Source organism: Camelus dromedarius, unplaced genomic scaffold (assembly GCF_036321535.1).
Source record: "Camelus dromedarius isolate mCamDro1 unplaced genomic scaffold, mCamDro1.pat HAP1_SCAFFOLD_114, whole genome shotgun sequence".
NCBI lineage: Eukaryota > Metazoa > Chordata > Mammalia > Artiodactyla > Camelidae > Camelus > Camelus dromedarius.
In genome coordinates, this window is record NW_026989787.1 from 8,806,186 (window position 1) to 8,831,552 (window position 25,367).

A 25,367-nucleotide genomic window follows, 5' to 3' on the forward strand; every position below is an offset into this window, starting at 1 on the left:
AAATAATAAACAAATGTCACACTTATTCATACATCCAACCATTAATCTATTTATTCATTGTTTCAATCACCATGCACTCTAGGTTTTACCTTACTTTAAAGTTACCATATTTGGTCCTTAGGGCTCTATAATACACAATTATATCTCCAGGCAAGATGCACTAGGTTGAAACCAAACTTAAAAAATGACTATTTGGTTGCTACTTAGATTCTTGATCACTACACATAAAATATTTATATATATACACACACACATACACATACATACACATACACATATCTATATACACACACACATCTATATACACACACATAAATATATATACATGTATATAATTACAATATATATTTCTGCCTAAATAAAATTATGTAAGGCCCATACACAGTGTAAGCTGCATGAGGACAAGATCTTTGCTTTTCTCTATTTACATAATCCAGAACAATGGCAGGGAGGACATAAGAATTTAACAATGTAAATAATTAGAACCAAGCATTCCTTAATGAGGATTAGAATAGATGTGTGAATAAATTGTTAACTACTTTTTAAAGCCTTTTTATTTTTCTAAGTGACCATAGTCAGTTTTATTATTTTTTATTGAAAGAAAATAGAAACAGTATTTCAAAGAGATATCTGCACTCATGTTTATTGCAGCATTAACCACAGTAGCCAAGAAATGAAAGCAACCTAAATGCCAACACATGAATGGATACAAAAGATGTGGCACATATACATATACACAAGGGAATATTATTCAGTCACAAGGAAGGAGGATATCCTGCCATTTGCAACATCAATGGACCTTGAGCACATTATGCTAAGTGAGATAGGTCAGAGAAAGAAAAGTACAGTGTGATATCACTTGCATGTCGAATCTAAAAAAGACAAGGCTTCTCTTTGCTCTTCAATGCAGGGTGTGTCTAGTCCAAGGGATTAGAACATCTGCTTAAGTCAAGCTCTCAGTGGGAACAGATATACAGATATTTCTGTAGAATTGTTTACTTTTCCATTAAACCCCATGATACATTGGTCACATATTCATTACTATATGGTTTCTTCTTTAAAAGGCAAAGCCATTCATTCTTCCTTCTGAACACCTGAAGCCACGACTAGATGGAGTCATTTAAATTCTCCAGTGGAGATGAGTTAACATCCTCGCAGAGATACTGAGACTGGTGAATAAGGTCACAGAGGGGGAAACTGTACCGAAAGAGTTTCTTCTGCTCCTCTGGTCCTTAAGTCAAATTAGAGACCTTAATCTAATATCTAAAATCCAAACAATCTATTATCTCAGAGGTTTGGGGTGATCATGGAATTCTGGCAATCGAAAACAATCACACATGTGTCAGCTTTTTGTTTTTACAGAAGTTTCTTACTAAGTACCCTCTGTGCCTAAACATACACTATGAAGATGTAAAGAAAATACATATATATATATATAAAATGGTGTCTGTCTTCAGACGAACTATACTTTTATTTGAAAAAAATACTAGACCAAGTTAGTTGCACCTGGGCCAAGACTGTGTTCATACCAGGATGTCATGTACCTCTAACAGGGAGACTGTGATGTCTTTTCAGGATCTGAGCATCACTCCTAGCTTGGATCCTGATTCTGAGAGTCCTTGAAGTGTTTGGGCATTCTCATTTCCCAGCATATGGATCCAAGTACATTTCCAGAGGTCCCTTGGAGAGGCACTGTGAAAATCATTATCATTTATCCTCATCCCAGAGTTGCAAGGTCCTCTCTCCTGGGATCCTGCCCTCCCCTCCAGGTGATAGTTCCATCATCTGAAATTGGTTTAGACCAAGGCTACGGATTATAACCTTTTATCAATGTTACCTCTCAGCTTCCTATAAATATCCTTGATTCCAATGGTTTCCTCCCCATTCTTTTTTCTCTACAGACACCTTGTTTTATTTGCCATCTTCAGAATTTTCTCTGGTCATGTCTGCTGGCTGCCACTCAAACCAAATTATAGACTGAATGTTTGAATGTGTTCTCCAAAATCTATTTGAGGAAACCCCAACTACCAATGTCCCAATGTGCTTGGAAATGGGGTTTGGGAGGGATTAGATAATGAGTGTGGGGCCTTCATGAATCTAATTAGTGCCTGTATAACAAAGAATCATGAGATTCATTCTCTCTGTCTCTCTCTCTTCACCATGCTAGGACACAGTAAGAACCTTGTCATCTGTAAAGCTGTAAGAGGACCCTTACCAAGAAAATAACAATGCTGGCACAGTGTTTTTGGACTTACAGACTCCAGGACTGGGAGAAATAAATGTTTGTTTTGTAAGCCACACAGTCTATGGTAATTTGTTATAGCAGCCTGAGCTAAGACAAACCACGATGCTCATTACTCTTATTGTATGTACTTGAATTCTGATGTTTAAATGCCAACACCTGGCCTCTGTGTGTCTGGGTTTTTCATTCCCCATTACTATCAAGGCATCCACTTCTGCAGTGGTGCATCACCCCTTCTGTACTTGTCTACAGCAGAGATGCCACCACTGAACTTAAGGATGATGGGAATTCCTCTCACCAGTGAATATTCTTAGTGTTTTGTAATTTGTTTCTAAACACTGTAAAAGTGTAATTGAAACCTATGAAGCAAAGGTTACTGCTGTTGAGATTTCAAGGGGTAACAGGAAAGTTCATACCTTATTTTTGAAGCAAATATAAGGGATTAAAAACCAAGGCCAAAGCAAAAACAAGATTAGGATGCAAACGTTATTTTCTAGTATTCTGATCTTAGTCTTAGACCCCTCATTAAGCAGGCTAATGTCATTTATGGAAGCAATGAGCAATTCCATTTATTCACATTCCATTTACTATTTTAATTATTAGTATTTTAGTTTGTTTTCTTTGTTAATCGAGACATAACACAAGCTAACTTTGCAAAATTGAAAATATAGAGTATATAATGAAAAGCATGTGTCCTTTCCATCCCTGATGCCAAGCTGCCCTTTCCAGGAAGAACCAATGATACCAATTTCTAATGAATCTTCCAGAAATGTACTATACATACATGTGTATGAGTGCCCAAAATAATTGCCTTTTTTTTTTTACGGTGAACACATTATACAAACTGTTTTGTGCGTCTTTTTTCACTCTACATTCTATCTTCCAGATTGTTCTATATTTATACGAATAGAGCTCCACTATCTATTTACTAGCAACCTAGTATTCTAGTATAAATGCATGCAAAATATATATTACCAAATTACAAAAATGAGCATTAAGTGGTTTCCAATCTTTTGCCATTAGAAGTGAAGCCTCAGTGAAACTCTTGTATATATGTACATACACATATATATGATTTTGCACACATATATATTTCCTAAAACTGAACAAACTATAACAAAGTGTCCATGCATTTATTCTATCTAATGTGGGCCAGGCATCAGTATTCTCTAGAAATCACTTTTTATATTTAAAGCATTGCTGGATGAAAGTGAAAAGCATGCACATCAGAAATAGGCCAGAGAACATACATGTATATTATATTATATATCTGATTTCTTTACAAGGAGAGCTACTTCTTTTTAAATAGTGAGCTCACTAATTTCATAACATTACAAAGAATGTTAGCTGGGGCAGGCAATAACGAAGCGATCCTTTTGCCAAGGTTGTCCAAGGCTTGTGCAAGCAAGGAACTATCATCATTTTTAGTATCAACAATTCTCTCTCCCAAATCATTTATCTCTGTCCTCATCTCCTCACATTTCTTTCTAAATCCTTCAGTACACAGATCTTCTTAGACCTAAAAAAAAAAAATGAGGAAGTAAGTAAAACTTTTTAAATCCCCCATTTTTTCAAGGATTACATTTTGTCAAACTTTAAAACTTTGTCAGACTATCTTTGTTTTATTCCTAAAATTGTTCTCTCTTAATCATGAAAGGAGACTCTTGTAACAAGGAATATTTCCTGGTTTGGACCTAAATATTAAGAGGAAGTGTAGTTTACAGCCTTAATAATATTCATATACCTTAGGGTTTTGCCAGGAGGCTAAGCCTGGCATGAGGACAAATGTAATATTTTCCAGTCAAAAAATGCAAATGAGAGGTAGCCTTGGTCTGACTGCACTAATTCTCAGTCCCACTCAGGATGACACTGTCACCCATATTATAAAAATCTGTTATAAACACATGGCCCCTAAATTACAGAAATCTCTTATAAATCATGTTCAGATGAACAATGAGAGAAATCCCTGCACGCCACATGATAGCTTGGGGATCTGTCCACACCTGGAGGCAATGCAGCAAGTGTAAAATCTATTATTTCTATGTGTTTTTAAATCTGGACATTTCTGGTAGTTTTATGTCAGCACAGATCTACCTCAGGGCCTTGGGCTGAGCAGGTCTCCTGGTAAAAGGTAGTAATCTTGGTAGAGCGTACTAGTTGTTGTTCATATTAAACACACATAGTTGGAATATCTGTTCAATCAAGCCCTGTGAGATCATTTTAAAATTCTCTAAATGGCTATTCCACCCTATTTATATTCTCTGAGGGCTTGGAGTAGAGGGGGGAATACTCATCCTGAACTCTCCAAAGTCTACTTACAGAGCCGAATTTAAAGGTTTTGGAAGGATTCAAAGGCTTCAGGGTTTTAATAAATCACAAGCAGTAGATGCACTTGTAATCTCTGCATGACCATGCTGTAACCTTCACCCATCCCTTCCTGGGGTACCGGGGCAAAGTTATCAAGCTCTACTACTGCCACAGCCTGATTCACCTTCAGCTGATGCTCCAATATCTTGTTTGGCTCTCCCAGCAGGTTTTCTCTTTCTCTCACCAGCTTCTCCATCATCTGGACTATGTGTTTCTGGAGACTTCTCTTCTGAGCCTCCACCTGCTGCTGCTGCTCCTGCAGTTTCTGATTCAGCAGCTCCTGTTCCTTCTCAGCTGTCTCCTTCCAGGTCCGCTCTTCTGCCCCAGGAAGGTATTAGAGAGGGAAAAAATAGGCAAGAATTGACCTCCACCCTCCTGAGCTCAGAGGCCAAACCAAATTGAAGAGAGAGGTAGGAAATCTCTGAAGTCCTCCCCCCCACCCCATGTCCACACCATCGAGAGCACACTTCAGAATGTGAGAGAAAAGGCTCTGCCTGTCTGGCATCCAATCACAGTTTCCTTTGCTGTTTCCAAATGCAGCAGGGTTGCTCCACAGAAAGGAAGGAAGCTCCGATATTGGGAAGGTTTTGCTCTCACACCTGTCAGAGGGCACTGCAAGAACATACGCATCCCACTGTGAGCCCAGCCCTACCCCGTACCTGCTATGGCCTTCTCCCCATCAGTGAGGGCTTTATCTGCCTGCAGGATTTCTCTAGTGCCACCTGGGTCTGCAGAAACCTCTGGAGGAACTCATTTGCCTGAGGAACCAAGGAGGAGCACAGAAATTAGCTTTCCAATAGGGAAATTAGTGCTGCAAAGACAACTAAGTCCATGTAAATTTTGCTTCAAGTTTAAAGTTCCACAGTGGTTCCTTACAATGAGTCCAAGCTCCTTAGAATGACCTGTCTCTCTCCAGTCTCTTGCCCAGTGCTACTTTCTTCTCCCCACTCTAGAATCCAGCCAGTCAGAATCATGTTCAGTTCTACAAACCCCAAATCTCTGGTGCTTTTACATATCTGCTTTACCAGTGTGAAATAGTGCCTCTAAATTGTGCTGCTGTTCTCCTCTGCCACTAGCTGGTTATAACTTTAGACAACTTATTTTAACCTGCCTATGCTTCTCAGTTGAGATCTTTAAAATGTTGATAATGTAGATGCTTCTTAATGCTATTTGAAAGATTAAGTTAAAGAGTCTAGGGAAAGAACTTAACACTTTGGCTATAGGAAACAACAGTTCAATATATATTAGTTGCATTATTATTGTTTATTATTATTATTATTATTATTATTATTATTATTATTATTATTATTATTATTATTATTATTAAGTTTGTTTCTAACACCTAAGTAGCTCTTTCCTGAGTGTTATAGCTTGCCTATGTAGTTGACTTCCTGTCTCACTTGTGATCATCCTTGTGTACAAAGACTGACTTGTAAATTATCAGTGCTCAACACGTCCAATATGTTGTTGAGTAAAAAAAAAATGAATAATTTCTGTTCTGTCTCTTGTGGATTTAAGAAATCTGTACTCATGGTTGGGAGTTGACATTTGTACTCTCTTCAGGAATAAATAGCATGCAGTGAACCTTAAAAGCCACAGCTGTTTGAATGGCCCCATACACTCTCTTTATGCATGCATGGAGCTGCACTCTCAGATTTTCAGGAGACCCCTTTGAGTACTCTGTAGGTTCCCCATGTTTCCCTTATTCCTCACCTTCACTCCTTTCATGGTCACTTGGTAATATTCCTTTTCAATAATTTCCTTTGCTTTCCTATAGAGTTCATGACCTCCAGGAACAGAGAAAGTTCCTGCTGAGATACTTTTTATTAGTGCCTTTGAAAGCTGATCAAGTTTAGTCTGGCAATATTTGATTGATGTCTCTTCATTCTGCATCAAGAAATCATCTTTCTTATTCTTTATGATTTCCTAGAGGGAAGAAAGATAGAGGGCTGTCACCAGAAGCAAGGAACAGAGGAAGTAAATTTCCAAAGGATCTGGTAGAAGAATTGGTCTAACTGTGTTCCTCATGAGAAAAGTATTCTGTTGGAGGACATGTAATAAAACAGCAGTCACAAGATTTGATTTATTCACAGCTCTGAAAACTCTGGAAGACCATGGGGAAGTTCCCTAACCTCCTTTGGGTATTTCATCTGAGCTGTTGGAGTTGCATTACCTAATCTCTCTGGTTCCTTGAAGCTGCCACATTCAGTGATTCTGTCTTCAATGATAGATACAACAAGGAGCAACCTAAGCTGAAAGTGGCCTGAGATGTGGATCTGAAAAGAGAAATTTTGGTTCCCAGCCATAGGAGTGTGTTCACAGAAAAGAAGCCAGCTAAAGAATGTCTTGGGTGTTCTGGACAGGCTTGGAATCCACAGAAGTATTTAATTCAAGAGGATATCTATACTGATTTTTCATTGAAGGTCAAAGGGAGTTCCAGATAAACTGCCTGAGTTCTGGCAGTCAAAAAAGAAGGAAATGTAGTCCTTTGAAACTCTGTCCCTCATGAGAACATGGACTTCTTTATCCTTGAGTGAGAGATGAGCCATGGGACCGGTAACAACACTTCTAGGCTTCATTCTTCAAGGGGAGGCGACATAAAGTAAATACTAAGACAGATTACCACAAGGTTCCTCTGGAACTCCTGCTTGTCTTCCTTGAAGGAGTGCTCCATGAAGACTGAAGGGGCTTCCCTCTCACAGGCAGCATGCGCCTCCAGCAGCTCCTGCAGCATGTCTGTGGGGAAGCTCACTTGCTGGGCTATCTGCTCGCTGTAGTGGTTGTCTGCCTTCTGAATGGCAGCTGAGTTCTCCAGCTGGGCCAGAGTTGTCACTGGGTTCTCCAAGCGAGGTACTGCTCCACTATTGATAGTATCCAGGTATGTCACAACCAGAGTCCTCAGCCCTGAAGAAGCCAGGAAATTTAGGGGCTAAATATCAAGTTATCAGTCAATGGCTCCAGGATTCTGAGACTATGCTTCTAGGGTCATATACACATGCACACACACAAACACACACACGCAACCCTAACTCCTTCTACTATTATCACCTTCATTTTCCTACTGACTCTTCATTTTTATGGTTTTCCAGGCCACAGGACTAAAAAAGTTAATATCTATTTCTATCTAACATACTAGGGGCTACCTGGAAAATACAGTTTCTCATTTTAAAAATTGAAAGCAATACAGATTACATAGATAGACAGATGAGGCAAAGTGTACCATGTTTAATTTATTCCTAATTCTGAGGCTTTGAATGGATTTTCAGAGATTTATGGGCTAATATTTATTTTTGGACCACTCTAAATTATCAAAATATCTTTTGAATTCTCCTTGTGAAAAACACTTATTGTATAGGACTTTCTTTGAAAACATGCAGTATTCTGTTTTTACACCAAGAGAGTGATTATATTCTAAGTGGAGGTTGTTTTCAGATAAGTGGGAGTCACCGATATCATTGACAAAAGTTGCAATTTGGGGAAGGAATTTGTAAATCCCCCAAAGTGAGATAATTATAAAGTATACAGATTTCTTCATGGAGTATAAAAGTCTGTAAAATCAGAATCCTTTATAGAATCAAACAAAAATACTAGAAAGCACATTATATAAAATATTCAACACATAGCAGTCTCCATGGAAATGGGAAAAAGAGACTCACCTTTCCCAGTGACTATGATTCCTTCTGTGAGGGTCTTGCTCCTTGCATCAGTGAAGATGTAAGAACAGAAATTTTTTGTTTGCTCCTGGAATTTAGGATCTAGTTGGTCTTCAGATACCATCCCAATATTGGCTAGAATTTTTTTTTCCTATGTTGGCCAGTCAAAGACAAAACACTTCCATCTTGGAAATAAATGCCTGATGCAGTCTCTGGGTAGATTGGATGTTTGGGCTTTGGGATTCTTCCCTGAGGGACAGAAAAACAGGGATTAGAGTGTGTAGAGTCTTTAGGCGAGGGGGTTACAGGTGTTCATGGCAGGGATTTGTGTGTCTTTGCCATTTCTACACATAGAACTGTTTTAACATAGACATTCAATACTTCTTTGCACATCAGACTTATACCAATGATATAACTGCAGAGAAATTTAGGGAGACATCTGATCCAGTAAAGGAAACCTATGGCTGGTCTCTCCAGACATGCACATAGTAGAGTGGTTCCCTATGATGTGTTTGCTTAACTAGCAGCTAAAAGGATGAAAGGTCACATGAAACTTTCTGCTCAACTCAACTTCATGTAGGAATTGAGCTGTGGAACCAAAAAGGAGAGCTACAAACAAGGGATCATGGACAGTAATTGGAATATTAGGAATGACATCCTCATTATTAAAGAAAAACTGTTTTGATGCAAAAAATAATTGATGCAGTGTTATGTATTTATTAGTAAAAACCTCTGAAGTATAAATGTACCTGAAATATAATTTTAAGGTATCACCACTAATCTATAAACTCTTTGAGGTAAATGTTTATATCTGGTCCTCTACTGCCAGCCAATTTCTTAATAGCTGTTTTGAGAAATCATAAATAGAAACGTGAAAGGAAGAATGACTAAATTGGGATTGATATTTCTCTCAAGGTTTCAATAGACACACATCCTTGGAAATGTAACCCATGAAAATAATTTTTTACCTTGTAATTAATTCATGGGTAAACATGTGGGAATTAGGAGAAAGCTATGATGTGGAAGGTAAAATGAATATTCTAATAATTGTCAGTATTATTGAAAAGGCATAGATTGTAAAGACAGTCACTTCTTCAGGTTTATTTAGAACATACAGTCATTTTGTAGATGATATAATTATACAGGATTAGAAGTTTTCTAGCCCTCTTTGAAAAGAATAATATGTGAAATCTATATTTTGTTCATTAGATAAGCTTTTCACTGCAGTTTCATGTCTAACAATTAGCTGATTAGTTGTTTTCTTCAACAGAGAAAAATTGATGGAAAAGGAAACACAGTGTCCAGTCTTTAGAATGTTTCATCACCCATGTAAATCTGGATGCTAAATTTAAAGATGTATAAAAAACAAATTGGTTTTGAGTAATTTCACTTTACACTTTACTTTTCTTGAGTAAACTTCAACTGTAGCCCCTAGATCTTTGCAACCCACTTTCCAGCCACCATTTCCACAGACTTTGATTTAGTTTCAAATACAAATGCAATCACAGAGATGAGGGATATTGTTTAGTAGATCCCACACTCTATTGGACCGTACACTGCCCAGGCCATACTCTGATACCTGGAATCAGCTTCAGGGCATTCTCCAAGTACTCATCTTCTGTGATAGACTGACCACATAACTGCAGCTCCAGGGTGAAATCCCATACAGTCCAGATAAAGTCTGGAAAGAAATTCACAAATTCTGTGGAATCTTCTACTCTATCAGGTGTTTGAGAGGACTTTGCCCTGATGTTTTCAAGCTCTGTCGCATAACTAACATTTGGTTAGGGAAAAGAAACTCACTACCAACAATTCCCACATTTCTCTAGTATAAAAATAATATAAACACACTCTTTTGCCATGGGTCCCCTCTGTTCCACCCAAGAAACTAAATGACAGGAAGGGAGAGACTGACTCTATCCTCATCCCCATGAATTCAGTGAAACATGGTGGTTCAGGACCTGGAAGGATACTGCAGATGCTCCAGGGCCTGGTGGTTGATGGTGCTCATGCTGTTCTAGACAAAGCTACTGCAGAGAACCACGGCCAGGGCAAAGATCCATGAATCCTTCTTAGACTCATCCTAGAAAGCACATTAGAACAAGAGAGTTAGAAGTTTACCCCTACATTAGAAATTCATCTGTACACTTCTTCAATCATGATTTCATTTATTATTTCAGCTAACATACTCACCATGCAAAGAAATTGCTTGAAGACAGATGTAAATGCAGATATCAACTTTGACAATTACAGAGACATTTCTTGTGTTTGCAAATTTTTCATATATAAAAGGATTCTAGTGTTCACAGTGCTTTCTTTTTCCTCAATTGGATAAAGTAAAATAACATATACAGAAAAACTAATACAGTACCTGTTGTGTAATTAGGAATTCAGTGATGAGTGTGGGCACTTATTCATTCTGCATATATTTATTAATCAGAGTCCATATAAAATATACCATAGTTGGCATAACTGGGTATTTAAATTATATGCAATCAATAAATACTTGCAGGAAGCTACTAAATATCCCCCACTGTTCTTAGATTTTAAAAAAGCAATGCTAAAAATAAAAATTTTCTTTCAACATGATTATTTCAAAGCAGTGGACAAACATCCATAACAGTAAGTGCAAGAAAGATAGAAGTATCTGTAAAAGGCTTACTCTCAGTAATGTATATAAGCAGTGAAACCTATAGCTATAACACTAAACTAAAATTTAGAAGTCTATCAAGGAAGAACAGAGCTATGAAATTTGGAGAAAGAATATGTGATCTGAAAGCTTCCTCAATGTCTTGAGCTGAATATTAAAGAACTGGTAAATGTGGAACTGAAGAAATGAAGTTGATCCCATAGACAGGAAAACCCAGAGAAACAAAATTAGAGATGGGAGAAGACAGGGGTCTTGTAGTTAGAACAGAGTCATTTGAGGGCAGAGGGCAAGTGGAGAAGTTAAGGTGAGTTTCATGCAGCCTAATCAAGGGCCCTAAAGCCCAGGCTAAGTTGTATAAATCATAGCATTGTCTAAATGATGGCATAAACTGGAAATAGTTTTTTTTTTAATTATAAATGACATGTAAAGTTGCTCCCAGTGTAAATGCAAAAACTGTGGTTTATGTTGAGAAGATTCTAAATGGGAGTTTGGGGGGATAAGTGTCTATTCATTACTTTCTTTCCCCAAAACCCAGTTTTTAAAAATAATCAATTAGGATAAGAAGAAGTAGCAGTTATGACAAACAATTATTTCAGCAGCAAGATTATATCATTGTTTGATATATGGCTTTAAAAATAAGCAGACTTTCTAACTCCTGTTGAGAAAAAAGACAGAGCTATAAAAATGTAGGTACTATTTACAAATAAATCTCAAAACGGGGAAAAGAGGGATAGTTCATTTCACCCATTAGCAGAAAGCTAAAACACCAAAAATCCATTTTAAAATGTTTCTTGTAGGACAAAAACTTTCTTTTATACAACTTGCACATTCAGAGTTGTCTCACAGATTTCCAGAACACTCTGTGAGTAGTTGATGAACTTCATCATAGAAAATGTAAACCCGTCTCTTAAATCCAACCCTCAAATACACTCTTCACCTTGTAGCTAAGAAGGTGAATCAGAAATTTTTCCTCACTCACAGATTGATACTTCTCTTTCTTAGTTATGCTTAACTGTAAGTTCTCAAAACCAGTCAGGTGCTGCCTGGATTGCCTTTCAAAACTGAAGGACTTATTCCCCCAGCTGTTGGGAGTGCTGGTGGAAGACAGTCTTCAGGTGTCAGCCCTCTTAATTAGAAAGGCTTCTGGAGCAGCTCTTCAAAAATGTATCAGCACCCCTTTCCCAAACTCAGGCTAACTCAAAAAAGCCAATCCAGCCATGAGCTCCCATGAAATTCCCAGAAATTGGGGATTGCAATGCAATGTAATTTCTTCTTCTCTTCAGCCTGCTTCTTTCCCAATTACATGGTATTAAATCTGACTGCAGATAATGTCTTGTCAATTGAACTAAAGACTCTTTTAGGGCAGGACATTTACTTTGGTCACTGATATCTACAATCCTAAGTCCAAAGGCCTGGAACTCAGCCGTTCAATAATGACTTACTAAATGTAATCAAGTCATCCACACAGTGCCAAGAAATAAAAGAATTTATCTAAGACACTATGATAACTTACCTAGAAGTGAGATTCAAACAAAACATAGTTTGCCTTATTTACTATAATTGATTTCTAGATTTTACAGATTAAAGCAGTAAAATTTCTAGGACCATGGAGAGATAAGGGGAAAATCCAGAATAAAAAGGATTTAATTGTGAATTTCTGCTTTACCATTCACACATCCCCCAGGCTCTAATTGTGCAGAAGGACCACCAGAGTACGATTGGGCTTGCATGGGTGAGGCACACACCACATCCAGATGCCCTTGGTTTCAGATTGCACTGTAGAGCCTAGAGGAAACCCTGTGAGGAGAGGGGAGAAAGCAGCATTTAGTTAGAGCAGATAATCTAAACCACCAAGGGGCTACAGAGTCAGATCTATTGGAATGTCAGTATCCCAGCATACGAGTTGGTGCTTTCTCCATTTCCTCAAGAATGTCCTAATTTGTGTGTCATCTGTTTCAAGGAGGAAGGAACATTAATTGTGATAAAGATACCAAGCAAGGGCTCAACATAGAGGCAAAGGGGAATCCATGAATTAGACAAAATGGAAGTCACTGATAACCATAACAAGAGTATCTTGAAAGAACAGTGAGGTTCAAAGCCAGAGAGAAATGGACTGAAGACAGACATGGGAAGAGAAAAAGGTGGGAAAAAAATCAAGATTATATTTTTTGTCAGAGAAATTTTTCAAAAGTGGGGAGAGGTGTTAGCCACAGTAGTATATGACATACAGGAAATATTTTTAAGATTATAGACATTTGAACACATTTATATGTTGATGAGTATAGTCCATAAAAAAGCAAAATGTGTTTCAAGAGCGAGTAGACACAATTGCAAGAGTCCAGTGCTTAAGCATGTAAAATAAGGTAGGATTGTGAGAATTGGTAGGAGAAATTTTGCTTTACAGGAATAAAACATACAATATGATAATGAATTACAGTAAGACAGTGGTTTAGCAGTGAGAAATAGGAGTGGAAAGTTGATTTGTTAAGAGAAGTTTGGTTCTCCCTACACAAGATCAGGACAAAAATTAAGAAGCTGAGGTATTAGCTAGAATCAAGCAATTGGTCCTTGACCCAGTACAACACTCACCATGATTCTGACCTGCAAGATGGTTCATAAAGTATGATTTGCCTGTATGATACTGCCCTACAATGGCCACCACCAGCACTGGCAATGAAATCTCACCAAGAATCTGCAGAGATTTTTGGTTCACTGAAAGCACCTTGACACTTTCCAGCAGACAAATGGGGTCCATCATTTTGGGTCTGGATGCCATGGCAACCTGCCAACCTAGAAGAGCTTCTTAGTGGAAATCAGATTATAAATTCATTCTCTAACTCAGACTTATACAAAGCATCTATCAACTTAGGATAAGGTAAGTAAGAGTTCTGTGCTTTCCATGAGACAAAATGTAACCTAGAATTAGCATACTGCAGAGGTTTTCCCTCATCATTCCCTCAAGTCTCTCATGATATTGGTAGTGAAATAATATAATATCACTCTCCAAACTGTTATTTCAAAATAATAATATAATTAAAGTTATTGTTATGATGCACTGAAGGCCTACAATATACCAAGCCCTTTGATAATAACTTACATATCCAGCTAAACTGATATTCACAAGAGACTGAAAGTTAGAAATTAACATAACTACTTTGGAAATGAGGTAAATGGTTCTCACAAAGGCTGAGTGAATGTCATTGAGAAAGGATTGAAAATCTACATACTTGAGCAAAATGACAGACTAGCAAACTCTAAGCTCTTGTTTCCCCAAGGAGATATAAACAACAACCAAAATACTAGCTAGAATAACCTTACAGTAGTTCCATAAAACAGTCAAAGGTCCAAAGCAACCAACCAAATACCAAATCAAGAAACAGCCTCATTCAAAATGGTAGGAAATTCTGTGGTTTTTCTGTTGCCCTCGGTCCCCATTGTGGTAAGGTCTTTAAGGAAGTGGCAAATCATTTCCCAATTCCCTCCCCTGATTCAGAGAGAGGGAATTTTATAATGTTCTAACCTGTCAGGGCTGCCTCTTCAGGTCTCTGTTTCACTTCACATGAAACTCAGGGAAGGGTGGCAGAGGGGGAGGTGGTGGTAAAACTTGGATATCAGTTGGAAAGAAGCAGCAGGTATTTCTCAAGGAAAAATGTGGAGAGACAGCTCCACAGATGCCTAGAGCAAGAGGTTACCAGTGAATATATAAAATAGACTATCCAAGGCATCAATTGAGTTTCCAATTCACTTTTTCAAAATAAACAGAGCAGAGCAGACTGCATTTACAATGTTCTGACATCTCATGGGCTGCCTGAAGGACTGTTATCTTTTCCCTTATTTGGATCTTAGGCAGGGAGAAGCAGTGGGCATTGCTTGGGAAAGATGCAGGGAGAATGACCTGCAGACACCTATGACAAGATATTATGGGTGTGTGATATTGAGATGTATAATAAGAAACACAAATTTGATCATTGTCCTTATTCCTGGTATATAGCTCTTAAAACCCTATGTGATGAGAGAGATGAAATTATTTTTCTTGTAACTTTTGGTCTTTTGTCCTCAATTCCTAAAATAGCTCCAGGCTGATAAAGATGAAAGAAGAGTCTTTTGTTATTTATAACAAGCACCTTTCAACAACAACTGAGTTTATGTTAATGAGGTGATTTTGTAAAGCCCCTAGATCACTACAATGGAGTTGTTTGCTAGAGGAATCAATGTTATTAGAAATTTGCAACATTTAGCCTGATGCTCCAACCACTGGGGAGCAGAGAAGAGATGAAAGTTGAGTTAATCACCAATGACCAATAGTTTACTCAACCATATCTATCTAAGAAGTCCTCCATTAAAAAATAAATAAAACCTAACTGAAATGGTTCAGAGAGTTTCTGGCTTGATGAATATGTGGATGTTGTTAGAAGGTGGCACATCCAAAGGGGTCATGGAAGCTCCACATGCTTTTCTTGATATCTTTCCCTTTGCATCTCCTATTTTGCTGTTTATAGGCTGTATCCTTTTTTAAAATAAACCAGTAATCTAGTAAGCAAACTATCCTTCATGAGTTCTTAAGCCATCCTAGCAAATCATTGAACCTGGGGAAGAGATGGGTAACTCCAATGTACAGCCAGTTAGTCAGAAGCACAGGTGACAACCTGGATTTGTAATTGCATCTGAACTGAGGAGAAGTCTTGTGGGACTGAGCCCTTAATCTGTAGGGTATAAACTAACTCTTGGAAGTTAGTGTCAGAATTGCTTATTGTGAAAAAATGCTCACGTATGTGGTGACCAGAAATAAGTATAGAGAATAGAAAGTTGAGAAGAGAAACTGAATTTTTCTTTTTCTTTTCAGGGTGGAGACACACAATAGACAATCAAAAGTTCAAAGGAGGCATCCTTTGGGAAATTAATATACTTAAAAGGAGCACATATATGGGAAAACTGAAAAAGCAAAACACAGGCCCAGGGAAGATGCATGCTCAAAAAAGCCTAAAAAGACTTTAGAACTTCTCTTAAGTTTAATCCCAAGTTTCAAAATCAAGAGCCACCTTAGGAAAAGACTCCCTTGTCAAAAGGCCAGTATGCAAAGAATGGGAAAGGTGACTGCTTTCATAAATGCTCAATTTTCAGGGGGTGGGAGGGTAATAACTCAGTAGTAGAGCATGTACTTAACATGTCCAAAATCCTGGGTTAAGTACTGAGTACCTTCATTTAAAATAAATAAATAGATAAATAAATATCCAATTTTTCAACAACAACAACAAAAATCACAAGGCATACAAAATAAATGAAAATATGGCCCTTCCAAAGGAAGAATATAAAGTGGTAAAAAAAAAAAAAAAACAACCCTGAGGAAACATGTGCATTAGATGTTTTAGGCAAAGACTTTAAAATAACTTTTTAAAAATATGCTTAAAAAGCTAAAGGAAAACTCAGAAAAATAACTAAATAAAATCAGCAAAACAATATATGAACAAAATTAGAAAATGAACAAGGAGATAAAAATAATTAAAAAAGGAACCAAACTGAAATTCTGAGGCTGGAAAATACAATGAATGAATTTACACATTTTCTACAGGGAATTAGCCTTGGTGGTAAAGCTCAGGGTAAGAGCATTTGAATACATATAAAGGGGATTAGACTTGCACAGGCAAAGAGACTCAGCAAACTTGAAGACAGGACATTTGAAATTATCAAGTCTCAGGAGCAGAAGGAAGAAATAATTTTTTTAAAGTGAATACAGCCTAACAAACTTATGGAATACTGTCACATAGACAGGTATATACATTATGAAAGTCCCTAAAGCAGAAGGGAGAGGCAGGGCAGAGAGATTATTTGAGGAAATAATGGCTAAAAAATTCCCAATGCAATGAAATATATAAATTTACAAATGCCAGATATTCAACAAACTCCAGTAGGATAAATCATCAGAGACCAATGCTGAGGCATATTATAATCAAACTGTCAAAAGACAAAGAGAGAATCTTGAAAGCGACAAAAAGCAGTAACTCATCACATCCAATAAGATTGTCAGTCAATTTATCAACAAAATATTTGTAGGCCAGAAGGCAGTGGAATGATATGTTTAAATTGCTAAAAACTGAGTGATGGGGTAGGGGGGAACCTACCAATGAAGAATACTGTTTCCAGAGGAGGGGGGTCAAGATGAGGGATAATAACTTCTCACAGAAAAGTGACTGAAAACTGGCAGAACTCCTATACAAACAAGATTTCAAGAGATATTTCCACAAAATTAGGGAGGAGTAAAAACTTCAGGTTGGGACCTGTGCACCTAGGGAAGGACTAAGAGGAAAAGGAAGACTGTGCAAATAGACCCTAACCCTGAGGAGTGAGTAGGTCAATCCACAGACTTGGCATCCCAGTCCTGGAGTCCTGCACAGAGGAGACAAATCCCCTTGGCTACTTGGAGAAAGACTGAAACAGATAGAAAGGCTGGAGAAGCCTAGACTAGAAGGAGTGAATGGGTGCTTGTTTGCCACCAGACAGGTTGGAGACAGGTCAGCCTGAGCAACTACCACCTTACTGTACATCCCAGGAAGATTTTCTATTCAAATAACAACAAAAAGAGTACTGTTGTGGTTATATCTATATGAGATAAAAAAGTTATTTCAAGCACTGTTAAAAGAGACAAAGAAGGACATTATGTTAAAAGAGTCAAGTTTATCTAGAAGATAAACAATTCTAAATATGTATACCTGAACCTCAGAGTTCCAAAATGTGTGAAATAAACATTGACAATATTGAGCAACAGATCACTTAACAATAATACAATAGTTTAATACCTTACTTGCAATAATAGGTAGAAAAAACAGAGTACTTGAATAACACGATAAATTAATTGAACCTAACAGACATATACAGAACACTCTCATCCAACAAGTGAAAACACGTTTTCCCAGATGGGCATGGAATATTTCCAAGGATAGACCATATTTTAGGCCACAAAACAAGTCAACAAATTTTAAAAGGTTAAACTGATACAAAGTATCTTTTCTGAACCCAATGAAATGAAACTGGAAATTAATAGATGGAATAAAACTGCAAAGCCTACAAATATGTGAAAACTAAACAAAATACAATTAAGAATAAAAATAAACTACCTGAACATAATGAAGTCTATGTATGGAAAAACGCACAGGTAACATCATCCTCTTAGGTAAACTACTGAAGACTTTTCCCACCCTCCTGCCTCCCCTTTTTGAGAAGGAGACTGCACATTTTAGGTCAATGTTCCCACAAAATTGCTCCTTCTCCCGCTTGCCACTCTTCTTCTGTTTCAGGAGGATGTCCTGAATCTTGAGAGATTTAGGCCAAGGTACTTAGCTGAGAAGGGTCAGGATTTTTGCAACTTAATCCCATAAACGAAAATAAGAATGAAAATGCAAATATTGTTTTATATTATATTGAGAGACTTATACATATATTTAGAGAGAGGAAGCAAATCTAGGAAAATGCCACCAGTGGGTAAATCTAGGTGAAAAGGATATGAGATTCCCTTGTAATTGTTTTCCAAAGCAAATTTGATTTTAAAAATTAAGTACTAAAAACACAATTATACCATGGATCTTCTGGCATATTTCTGATTGGCATTATAATGAAAGTTCCCTATAATATCTATGCATATTTCATAATCAGACTATATAAACATGATATTATATTCAAATGTCTAAACTATTCAGTTCCATATTTATAGGTCAAGTATTCAAGATGCCTCAAATACTATCAAAAATATTTTTAAAAAATACCAGCTTTATCAGTTACTACTTGTGTGGCCTTAAACAAGAAGCCTCACCTAGCTAAACCTAAGTTTTTAAGAATAATTATAGGGGTAATATGAAAAAAATGGTAAGTCCAGTCTGGAGGATGTATTCATAATAAAATCAGATAAGTAAAAGCTTATATATGAGCATAGAATGCAGCACAAAATGGGATTTCAGTGCATGCTTACTGAACTAGATGGAGATTTATCCACAATAATTGCACTAAACAAATTGGATTACATATTTGAACACAATCTGCAAACTTCAGGTTACTAAGAAACAAGGTCTATAATTTTTTTTTTCAGAGCAAAGCAGCAAGAAAATTCAAACACTGCTCCTGTACCATCTCCTTTTTTCTGATTCTTCATTGTGGGAGAAAAGAATACAAAGGTAAAACAGGATCCTCTAACAGCTACATTATAATGACCAGAGTAGTCCAGTCCCCCTCTTTAAATGGAAAACTTAAAGGAAGCTGCAGGAAAATGTGAGAGAAACAACTTTATAAAAACCAGGTCTGCGGAATAGAATAGAAAGCCCATAAATGAACTCACAAGCTTTTGGTCAACTAAACTTCTACAAAGGAGGCAAGAATATAAAATGGAATAAAGATAGCCTATTCAGCAAATGATTTTGGGAAAACTGGACAGCAGCATGTAAATCAATGAAGCTAGAACATTCCCTACACCATACACAAAAATAAACTCAAAATGGATCAAATGTTTAAACATAACACAAGATACAATAAACCTCCTAGAAGAAAACATAGGTAAAACAGTATCTGACATACAGCTCAAAAATGTTCTCCTAGGGCAGTCTACACAAGCAGTATAAATAAAAGCAAGAATAAACAAATAGGACCTAACTAAGCTTACAAGCTTCTGCACAGCAAAGGAAACCATAAGTAAAACAAAACAAAAATATAAGGAATGGGAAAAAATTTTTGCAAATGATGAAACCAACAAAGGCTTGATCTCCAGAATATATAAGTAGCTCATACTACATAATAAGAAAAAACCAACAGCCCAATTCAAAAATGGGCAGAAGATCTAAACAAGCAATTCTCCAAGGAAGACATACAAATGATCAATAGGAACAAGAAAAAATGCTCAAGATCACTAATTATCAGAGAAATGCAAATCAAAACTACAGTGAGGTATCACCTCACAACAGCCAGAATGGCCATCATTCAAATGTCCACAAATGACAAATGCTGGAGAGGCTGTGGAGAAAAGGGAACCCTCTTACACTGCTGGTGGGAATGCAGTTTGGTGCAGCCACTGTGGAAAACAGTATGGAGATTCCTCAAAAGACTAGGAATAGACATAACATATGACCCAGTGATCCCACTCCTGGGCATATATCAAGAAGGAAATCTACTTCAAAAAGACACCTGCACCCCAATGTTCATAGCAGCACTATTTACAATAGCCAAGAGATGTCAACAGCCTAAATGTCCATCAACAGATGACTTGATGAAGAAGAAGTGGTATATTTGTACAATGGAATACTATTCAGCCATAAAAACTGACAACATAACGCCATTTGCAGCAATATGGATGCTCCTGGAGAATGTCATTCTAAGTGAAGTAAGCCAGAAAGAGAAAGAAAAATACCATATGAGATCTCTCATATGTGGAATCTCAAAAAATTTTAAAATGTATATAAATACAAAACAGAAACTGACTCATAGACATAGAATACAAACTTGTGGTTGCCAAGGGGACAGGGCGGGGGGAGGGAAAGACTGGGAATTCAAAACTTGTAGATACTGACAGGGATATGCAGAATAGATAAACAAGATTATACTGTATAGCACAGGGAAATATATACAAGATCTTGTGTTACCTCACAGTGAAATGTGTGACAATGAATATATGTATGTTCATGTATAACTGAAAAATTGTGCTTTACAGTGGAATTTGACACAACATTGTAAAATGACTATAACTCAATAAAAAATGTTTTAAAGAAACAGACCTGTGATTTCTTAGCTGTGAATAAGCCACATAATTTTTAACATCAAATTAACAATCTGCAGCTATTCAATCCTGTTCCAGGTTGGTTTTCAAAATGTGATCTACAGAAAAAAAATCACCCAGAGTGATTTATAAACCTAGGTTGTGTACGTATAAAACATGCTACAAATGATTCCAATGTTCTTATGAAAAACAAACCCACAAATGAGGGGGCGGGTGTTGGGGGACAGGGGAAGAGAGAGAATAAGAGGGAGGAAGAGGGAGCCAGGGAGACAGAAAGAGAAAGATAGTTTTGATGTGATCGTAATGTTTAACTAATAAAGGTCAGGGGTGAGGGGACTAAATTTATCTCTACATAGAGATTTACAGAGCTCTCACTGTGAGCTTTCTTAAATTGACTAATAGAAACATTAAAAAGAAACAATTTCTATAGATGACAGTTCCCTATAACCTCCTTGCCAGGGACGGTCTTATTCTCTGAATTCTAATGCCAGCCCACAGAGCTTGACAGAGGAAGACAGGCAGGACCCCAGGAGGACTCTCTCAAGGAGAAGAACATCGAGGGGGACACAGTGTGTCTGGCTGTCACTTTGCAGCTGCTACTGGTCCATACAGAGAAGCTGAGCTTCCTTTGAACTAAAGCCAGCCACAGACCCCTGCATGCCAGACAGCAGGCCACTTGCCCTTCTTCAGGTGTCACTTTGAATCTGAAATCAATCTTGCTAACTACTACATACAGAATAGATAAGCAACAAAGTCCTATTGAACTATATTCAGCATCTTGTAATAACCTATAATGAGAAAGAATATATATATCAATCACTATGTTGTACACAAGAAACTAACACAGCATTGTAAATCGACTCTATTTCAATAAAAACAGAAAAGACATCAATTTTGCACTCCATGTAAAAGACAAGGACATACCTGCTCCACACACTGGGGATAAAAGAACGGTTCTCAGTGCCTCTCACACCTTTCTCACTAGCTCCTCCTACCAGTCTGACTCTCCTTCATGAAAGCTAAAAAAGAGCGAAGAGGTTCATCTTTTCTTGGTCCATCTAGTATGATGGTAATAAAACTGAAACTGAAAGCAAAAGTAATTCATGCTGTTTTTCAGTTAGCAGAGTCATGCTAGATCCACTGATTACATTACGAATATGGGTGTGTAGTTCATGATGAGAGGAGATTAGAAAAAGCTATTTAATAGTCACATCTTAACACATGCCACCGCTTTCTGTGGGCTGCCCTGCACTGGAAGGCCTTCATAGCCCCCCTTCTTGATACATCTCTCCCCCCCTGTAAAGTTGCCAAAGGCGGCTTAAGCTTCCTTAGCAAACAAGAAAAATAGAAAATACATGGCACAAATGTAAGCAAGGCTGTATACAACAAGTATATTTCAAGCATTTTCCTCTTGGCGGGGATTCCTGGGTATTTTTGTTAGTAAAGGGCTTTTAACATTTTACATCTGTTCCTTAATATATATGTTTAGTTAAATGAAAATCTTTTATCATAATTAGAAAATAAAGATTAAAGATGGAAATGAACAACCTTCATTGTATTATCTGGAGATGCTCACTATTGGCATTTTGCTCAGCATGCCTGTACTTCCCTAACACATGGACCCTCTCCTAACATAGATACCCTCTTTCCACAGGAATTTAGCAAATTGGACCAGTTCCAAAGGGATGTATTTGGTCAGATAAGAAAGTGACTGGGGGCACACATTTGTGAGAAAGAAAATGGAGCAGCGTATAAGGGAAAGATGAGAAGTGCAGCAGGGAGATGTCCAAGGAAGCCAGACTGTGAGGGTATAGCGAGTACTTCTCCTTCCTCCTCTTCTCCACCTTCCTCAGCATTCTCTGTGTCTATGGTTACTTCTTCATAAAAGGCCAGATAGTAAATATTTTAGGCTTTTTGAGATATAGGGTCTCTGTCACAACTATTCAGTGAAAGCATCCATGCAATAGGTAAACAAATGGGCATAACAATGTTCCAGTAAGACATTGTTTACAAAGGTGGACAATGGGAAGTCATCCTGGTTTAAGTAAATGTGGTGCTACGATATACCAGGGGTTGTCATCAGCTCATATATGTATCATTGTCTTACAAGCCAAGTAAAATGGTCCAAGTCCAGAATCTCAGGCTGAGTGTCTGCTTCTAGTGCCATTTGGGTTAAACAGTGTCTAACTATCCTCATTGTCTTGGAGCAGAGATGCAGAAAAGGAATCTGTGTACTGTCCATGTGTCTATGCATCATCCACATGGGTTCCTGCCTGGTCCCCAAGCCATGCATCCACACATCTATGCCAGTCACTGTCTCACTCCCAACAACATAGCACTGCCAGTAACTCCTAGATCAGCCAAAGAGAAACAAAACGTGATGGAATACACTCAGTGGTAGTGAGGAAGAGGCTGGTTTGGTGTGTGACATCTGCCCAGGTCTGCAGGCCTCTGTGAGTGTGGGAGGAAGCCTGACATCTGGATAAGTGTCAAGGTGACTGTAAACTCAGTTTTTGAATGGGGACTAGGAAGACACCAAGCAGCTATCTGGGTATTTTTCAAATTCATTTGAGTTGGTAAAATATCCACTCTGTTTTCAACTAGTCTTTTCCACATGTGGTAGTTGCTTTTAGGGTCCCTACATTTCCAAAAATCCACAGAAGGGAAAAAGAAGCCTAAAGCTGAGTGATTATAGAGAGCTTAAGGCTAGAGTGGGAAGGGGAAATTCTGATAAGGGTGGATTGAGGGTTGAAGTATATAGTTATGGGAACATTTAAATAGACCTCAGGATAGAGTTCTATTAGATTTGAAGGGGAACATGTTAGTATCTCCAGTCTTGGAATAGCCAGTATCCTTTCCATTTGGCTTTTAAACACCCAGAATGAAAGTGTTGCATGGGATACAAGTAGGAACCAGGAGTACCTTATCTAATAATTCTTGAACTATTAGCACCCATCAAGTTTCTCTTGTGTTATATTATATTGGGGGATCTTGGGGGGGTGGGCATGGACAGAACTAATTCTACTTACCATAGCATTCTATTATGGGGTTCTCCACCTCATACATGCCCAATTTCAGTTAAATTCCTTGTCTAGAAAGAAGAGAACTCCTGTCCACTAATTGACTTAAGTCCACAGTAAGATTGGTACTAGGTTGAAGAGGACAGAGAAGCTTAAGGAAGTCAGGTAAAGCCATTAGAGGTAACAAAAGTGAAAGAAATGAATAGGAGACCTGTGAAAGGAGTCCTGCAGTATCACAATGAAGTATAATACCCCAATCCATGAAGTTATTGGAGTAGTTGGTCTAAGAGGAAAATTGGGTTGACACAGAAGGGATCTTATAGATATACTAAGGGACTGGGAAGCAAACTATGAGGGAAATTATCAAAACCCACCACTGGCAGTTTGATGACTTTGAAGAAGTTGCCAGAAAAGGAAGCAGTGTTAAAAGTGAAATATGTCACTCCAAAATTAAAGAGAAATGTGTTAGGTTGCCCTTCAACTCATAAAGGTAACCTCACCCTGTGAATTTAGTGGGAACTGTGGTCAAAGAATGCTTGCTTCCTCAGAGCTAAGTTAGTATTCCTCCTGTGTGTTTTGGGGGCTTTTCTTTCTATTTGGAGTCTAGACAGTCCAAAATCCAGTGAAATTTTCTTTCTAATGCCAGCAAGTATTCTGTTCAATGGAAGCCCTTATTTTGGGGTCCTGTCTTGTTCAGATTTTTGTAATAGTTTTAATTGTAAAGCCATGTGATTTGATAGTGAATTTTCTATTTTTTAGAAATGTTACACTCACAATGCTGAGCTGATGTCTGAAATTCAGGCATCTCAGCATTTTAACAGTAGACTTTTTTCTGTCATAAAGCTCAAGTCTTATGTCATTCAGAAAGCTGTGGCTAGAGCAAAGGCTACTTTTGTAATTCAGTTCAAGCCTTGACTGATCTTTCCAAATAGTTTCTAATTGCTGGTGTTAATTTGCCACATTTCATCCTTCAGTTGTTTACAATTTTGAACACAGGACCAAACGATTTTAACAAGATAAATCTTGGAATGGCTTCTAACCCTTTTTCTCTAACTCTTACTTTCTGACTGAACTCAGCAGTAATTTGAGACCCCTCCAGGTCTTCCAAGATAGTGGTCCATTTAGCTTTCTGAAACCAAAGAAAAGTATCACCACAAAAAAGTTTATAAGTTGATATAAGTTTGGGGAATCTCAGAGAGTAAGCAGCCAAGGCTTCTTGACTTTTTGCATAGTTTCCCTTTTTCCTTTTGGGACTTGGGGAAATCACTCGCCATGCAATTTAATTGAAGACAAAGGTTTAAATGCTACTTTCTCAGTTTGTTTATGGTTGGGATTAGGTGGCATGAGTGGTTTGAGCATTGTCTCCAGAAGGTGGAGATCCAACAGATTTATTCTCCACAGTAAGCTGAAAAGCAGGAGATCATTTTGAGGGGGGAACTAAAAGAGAGGGTGAAGAGGGAAGAATGGAGGCCCTGGAGGATAGGGCATATGGGATTGTGTTTGAGCAAGCAAACTCCTCTGCTGCCCTCTTGTGGATATCTGTGGCTGAGCAGCCAATCATCAGGCTCCCACTAACGAGCAACTGGTAGGTTGCTTTCCTCCTTGGCAGTAACCAAGATGCTGAATCAGTCATAGCCACACTTTAAAAAGATTAACCAGGGAGGCCGAGGGTGGGAAGGGATAG

The 25,367-nt window shown here is 37.8% G+C and overlaps 1 pseudogene; it reads right to left on the reverse strand.

The window, feature by feature from the left end:
* Positions 1-2,287: 2,287 nt before the first annotated feature.
* On the reverse strand, positions 2,288-13,693 carry LOC135320749 (guanylate-binding protein 6-like; annotated as a pseudogene).
* Positions 13,694-25,367: the final 11,674 nt, after the last annotated feature.